This window comes from Felis catus, chromosome F2 (genome assembly GCF_018350175.1).
Source record: "Felis catus isolate Fca126 chromosome F2, F.catus_Fca126_mat1.0, whole genome shotgun sequence".
Classification (NCBI taxonomy): domain Eukaryota; kingdom Metazoa; phylum Chordata; class Mammalia; order Carnivora; family Felidae; genus Felis; species Felis catus.
The window spans coordinates 68,145,276-68,151,275 of record NC_058385.1 but is presented as its reverse complement, the minus strand read 5'-3'; the positions used below and the strand labels follow the sequence as shown (position 1 = coordinate 68,151,275).

The following is a 6,000-nucleotide window of genomic DNA, read 5'->3' as shown; positions in this document are numbered from 1 at the left end:
GCTAAGAGTTTGAGCTCTGGAGTCAGAATGCTAGATGTCTAATCTCGGCTGCCCAGCTTCCAGCCTGCGTGACCTTGGACAATTCTCTGGGTTCACACCTCTCTGTGTTCAGTTTCCTTGCCTGTCAAATGAGCATTTAAAAAAAACCCACCTACGGCTTCCTGTGAGAATTTTCTTTGCTAATGCAAGTGAGGCTCTCAGCACGGGCCCTGGGTGATGGTAAGCAGTCAGTAAACATTAGCCATTATTGCCATCTGCAAAATGGAGAAGAAAAGGGCTTTTGGAGGTCACATTACTGGTTTGGTGGGGGGGGGGGGGTTGTGTCTGTGTCTATCTGTGTCCAGGTGTGTGTGGGGTGGGGGGAGGGGTCTCTGTGTGTGTCTGTGTAAGGAAGTGTGGGGATTTCTCCACAGACTGCACTGGTACCTTCTTCAACGTTTTTTTTTGTTTGTTTTTTTTTTGTTTTTTTTTATTTTTGGGACAGAGAGAGACAGAGCATGAACGGGGGAGGGGCAGAGAGAGAGGGAGACACAGAATCGGAAACAGGCTCCAGGCTCTGAGCCATCAGCCCAGAGCCCGACGCGGGGCTCGAACTCACGGACCGCAAGATCGTGACCTGGCTGAAGTCGGACGCTTAACCGACTGCGCCACCCAGGCGCCCCGGCACTGGTACCTTCTAGAAAGAAGGAAGGTGCAGCAGAAGGGGACCCAGGCTGGCCCTGGGATATTTCCCTCCTCTGAAACAACCACCTGGCCTTCACCTGTGTGCTCTATTGACTCTTCCCTATGAGTCAAGGGCTATGTCCTTCCAGCCACTCCTCGTTCCCAGCAAGATTCCCTTGGGATAACTACCTCAAGCTGGAAACCTCCCTGGCCAGAGCAGTGAAAGGGCAACATGTAAATACACATGGGCCTCAGAGTTTCATAACTGCCATGAGTCACCCCTCTTCACAGAAGACACGGCCAAGGGACAAGAGCTCCAAGTCTTATCGGTGAGGCTGGGCCCGAGCACCTGTCAGATATTCTGCGTCTGGGTCCTGGCCGTGCTCTCCCTCCCCAGGGAGCACGTTCCCTGAGTGCTCTGCCGGTGCCATGTCGGTCTCAGGAGAGGAAACAGAACATGGTCAGGTGAAACGGCGTTTCCGTCTTCATTCTTGGTTGCTCGGGGGGCCCCTGGGTGGCTCAGTCGGTTAAGCATCTGACTTCAGCTGAGGTCATGATCTCACGGTTTGTGGGTTTGAGCCCCGCATCGGGCTCTGTGCTGACAGCCCAGAGCTTACAGCCTGCTTCGGATTCTGCGTCTCCCTCTCTCTCTCTCTCTCTCTGCCCCTCCCCCACTCACTTGCATGCTCTCTCTCTCAAAAATAAAAACACTAAAAAAAAAAAAAATTAATTCTTGGCTATTCCTAATCCTTTCCCAGCTACCTCAGAGGCCTGGCAACTTGCTGTGTACTCGTTAGAAGTTATTTTTTTTCAAGCTTTTATTTAAATTCCAGTTAGTTAATATACAGTGTAATGTTGCTTTCAGGTGTACAATACAGTGATTCAGCGCTTCCTTACCTCCCCCTCATCAGAACTTATAGTACGATAGTAATTTGAGAAGTCATAGTATTATAACAAACAGGGGTTGATTTTCTCGCGTGAAAAGAAATTCAAAACGGAACAAAACCCGTTGGTATTTAGGCAGCACACCAATGTGGAATCATATCGTGATTCTGTTTGTTTTCCCTCAAGGTTGCAAGGTGGCTGCTGCAGCTCCAGATAATCCTATCTCCTCTCGAGGCAGAACAGGAGAGAAGGGGGTGGGGGGGGGGGGGAGGTGCCTGGGTGGCTCGGTCGGTTGAGCGTTCGACCTCTTGGTTTCAGCTCAGGTCATGATCTCACGGTTCGAGCCCCACGTCTGGCTCTGCGCTGGCAGCTCAGGGTCTGCTTCGGATTCTCTCTCTCTGCCCCTCCCCTGCTTGCACCGTCTCTGTCTCGAAATAAAGAAAACAAAGAAAATTTTGAAAAAAAAGGAAAAGCAGGGAAGGGCCCGAAAAAGTGGCTCTATTAACGTCCGTCCCTGTGTCAGTCAGTTGGTTACCACTGCATAAGATACCACTGCAAAACTTAGTGGCTCAAAACAACAAATATTCATTAGCGCGTGACTCAGGGTCGGAGTTGGGGCTGGGATTAGGTGGCGGTTCTTCTACTGGTTTCTGGGGGCTCCCTCGAGTGACGGCAGTCAGGTGATGGCTCCGTGGGGGGCCTATTGTCCAAGATGGCCTTGCTCACAAGTCTGGCACTGGATGCTGCAGTGGGAGATACAACGACAGACGTAGAGGTCAGAGGATTGTCATGGCTGGGGGGGGGTGGGTGGGACACCGCTAGTGGGTGGCCTCTACCAGCTAGACTAGTCAAGGAATGGACCCTTCCCTAAAACTTCCAGAAAGAACAACCCCGCTGACACCTTGATTTTACCCTTGTAAGACCCATCTTGGATCTCTGACCTCCAGAACTGTAAGATAATAAATCCGTGTTAAGCCTCCGCGTTTGTGGTATTCTAGTATGGCAGCAATTAGCAAACTGTCTCCCTCAGATGCTCTCTCATTCTCTGAGGCCCCGCTGCCTGATTTTGTAAAGATATATGGGAACCTGGCCATCCATTCTCTCCCAGATGATCTATGTCTGCTTTCGTGCTATGGCAGCAGAGTTGTGGTGATGGAGACCGTATGGCCCACGGAGCCTAAAATATTTCCTCTCTGGCCCTCCTCCTGCTCAAGCAGGCTCGCCGGGCTTTCTTGCATGGTGGTTTCAGAGAAGCAAGAGAGCAAGGTTTTGCTGCTAAAGTTCTTGGACGTTCAAAGGCTTGGAAGTCCCACAATGTCACCTCCTCTACATTTTGGTCAAACAAAGCAAGTCCCAAGGCCAGTCACAGAGGTGAAAAGTAAACTCTACCTCTTAACGGAGGAACGGCAGGGTCGCGTTGCAAAGGCGCGTGTGTACGGGAGATCTTATCGGGGCTGCCTTTGCGGACAGTCTCGGAGCCCCCTTTGGTCTGGGGATCAAAGTCCCCCCCGCCCCGAGACTCCCCGCCAGATGTCCCTTCAATCTCAGTGGCCGCAGCTGGGCGGCGTGGGGAGCTGGGGAAGCAGGAGCCGGCTTATTATGACTGGCTTAAGCCAATAACCGTCTACCACTCGGGAGGCATCCTCCGTTAGCCAGGAAAGGGGAGTGGATGCTGAGCCGGCTGTTAGCAGAAGTTACCTTACCTGTGCTGTCTGGGTGGTCTTGAGTGTGTTGAGTTCACTCACTCAACGAACAAACATCCAGATCAAGAACCTGCTCTGTGCCCGTTTCTGGACAGGGTTGGTGCGGAGGAAGGCTATAATCCCTGTCCTCGAGGGGGCTGCAAGCCCCTGGAGAAACTCTCCCGCATGGACAAAGAAGGCGTGTGCAAGGATTTTCACTGCACACCTATTTTTAGAAGTGAAAGCAATCCTCTGACGGGAGAGGATAAAGAAACTAGTTCTATGATGGGCACATTTATAGTAATTAAAATAAATGAGCCAAGTCCTCACACATCAACCTGAATAATTCATGAACGCGTCGTAAGTGAAAAACAGCAAGGTGCAAAATAATATCATTGACATAAATCACAACACATAAAACAATGGTGTACATTTCATATGGAAAATTGCATGTGGTGAAAGGAGATAAGCATGGGAGAGGGAAGGGAGAGGAGGTGGGAACGTAGCTTGAAGCTCTAATGTTTTGTTCCTTTAAAAAAGTAGAGAGATTAGAAGGACACATTACAACTGCTATAAATGGGTTATATTATTCCCGTGTGTGAATACGTGTGTGTGTGTATATATATATACGTACTATTTCATAACAAAAAATTTTTTAAACCTACCAACTAGTTGAGGAGTTGCAACGATCAAAGGCAAAGTAAGCAGGGAACCGGTCAAGTGCAGTCTGTAGGACAGCCTGCTCTAGGTCAGGCTTACTGCTCCCAGGGGACGTCCTGTGTTAAGCTTGTGGTGAGGTCCTGGAGCGTGGAAACTTAAGTGAAGGGGAAGACCCGGTTGTTCCAGGAGTCCAGAAAAAGGGGGTTCTTGGGGGTCCAGCCTGGAGAAGGGGCTGCGGCCTGAGGCTGGCAGGATGGGTGGCGTCCCCCACACAGCTCCTCGTTCTCCCGCAGACGACTCAGAAGTTTGTTCTGTGTCGTAGCAACGGGGGGTGTTGGAAGGTACAGAAGCCTGGCATCACCAGACGTGGCGTGGGGCCCTGACTTCTGCCAGTGATAAGCTGTAGGACTGTACAAGTCTTGTATTGCCTCCCTGGGGCCTCAGTTTCCTCTTCTGTAACATGGGTATCAAAACCCTTGGCCTGTCTCCCTCACTGGGTTGCTGAGGGGGCTGTAAAAGATTGAGGTTGTAGAAGCCCCACAGGCCGCGGAGGCCTGTGTGCTCCCCAGTCCGTGTAAACTGAGGGTTTCCACAGATTTCTCTGCAGACCCAGGAGCGGAGCTGAGACGGTTCTCATCCACCCCACCCATCCGTGGACTCATTCCACAAACATTCCACGTGGGCTTGGAGAACAGTGATGCTAATGGTGTCCACCTTTAAGGAGCACTCAGCATCGGGGGTGAGGGGGGCGGCTGCCAGCCCAAGGAGTTCTGAGACTTTCCACCACCTTCTCAACTATAGGTTGGGAAAGAGAGTAGCAATTTGCTGCTGCTTCTAGAAGCTTCTTTGGGAGAGGAAAAGACACCCACCTAGGGACAATCTTGGAAGCAAAGTAGAATTGTCCTGGTTTGGGAGGGAATCCCGGGTGGAGGGGACAGCTTGGATAAAGCCCAGAAGCAGGAGAGCTTAAAATGTCCCAGGACTCTGAAGGAACAGCTCCACGGAATATGAGCTTTCGTCTCTGTTTTTGGGTTATTTTGTTTTGTCATCTCATTGAAATTTAAGCTAGAGCTGAATTTTGCCATCAATATTAGAGTAGGGAGAGCCACAGGTCAGACTGAGTTCCTCCACTGCAAATTCATACTAAGCCTCAGTTCCCTCTTCTATAAAATGGGCTTGTTGCAGAGTTGATCAAATGATGAAATGAGAAATGGACATAACTTTCCAATGAACGAACACTTTTATTTACTTTCTAATTTTTTTTCTTTTTTGAAAGAGAGAGAATGTAAGCAGGGGAAGGGCAGAGAGAGGGGGGACAGGGGATTCGAAGCAGGCTCTGTGCCGACAGCAGTGAGCCCTATGCGGGGCCCGAATTTATGAACCGTGAGATCACGACCTGAGCCGAAGTCAGATGCTTAATCAGATGCCCAGGTGCCCGTCCAATAAGTGCTTTTAATTAAACTGCTCAGAAACGTACCTTGCCTACCTTCTTGCTGACTTTTCTTTCTTTCTCAGCGCCCTGAGCCTACTGTAAGGAGCAAACTAAATCTTCCCCCCAAAATACACCCTCCGAGGTGGTGGTTCAGCCGTCCGTGCCCTGGGGAGAGTGTCCCCAGAACCACAAGTGACACCAGTGGGGCCAGGGAGGGTGGGTGCTCCAGTGGGAATTGGGGAAGATGGTGGAGGGGATATCCAGGCACCTTGTCTTTGGGGGCTAGAGCAGGAATTTCCCTCGAGAAGGGCCTCTTTCCCCTTTGCCTTCTGACCCACGCACTGAGCCCATCTGCCTGGTGGTTTCACATGCCCCAAGCAGGGCCCATCCCAGACAAGGGCAGTGCCCCGGGGGCCTAAGTCACTCTCCCAGGAGTGGCCGTTGTTTCAACCGTGTCCCGTGAATTTGGGCAGTAGCCAGATTGGGGGGGGGGGCGCAGGGGGAGACAATGAGAACATTCCCAGAGGCCCCTGGGCCGTCTGCCATCATGTCTGCCACTGTCTGTGGTGCCTTCCTGGTGTGAGCCCTGCCCCCCTTCCCCATGCAGCAGGTGCTCGGCAGTCGTGAGGGCCCTCAGGGGCCACAGAGCCCTGCAAGGTGGCCTCACCGCTCTCTTCC

The 6,000-nt window shown here is 51.5% G+C and overlaps 1 long non-coding RNA gene across 2 annotated transcripts in view; it reads right to left on the bottom strand.

Annotated features, from left to right (window-relative positions):
* Window positions 1-1,913: 1,913 nt before the first annotated feature.
* LOC109496206 overlaps window positions 1,914-6,000 on the bottom strand; it is a 33,959-nt gene continuing 29,872 nt past the window's right edge. For both annotated transcript variants that reach the window (XR_006592425.1, XR_006592424.1), the window contains one exon: window positions 1,914-2,291. This is a non-coding gene — a long non-coding RNA (uncharacterized LOC109496206). The remainder of the gene's footprint in view (window positions 2,292-6,000) is intronic.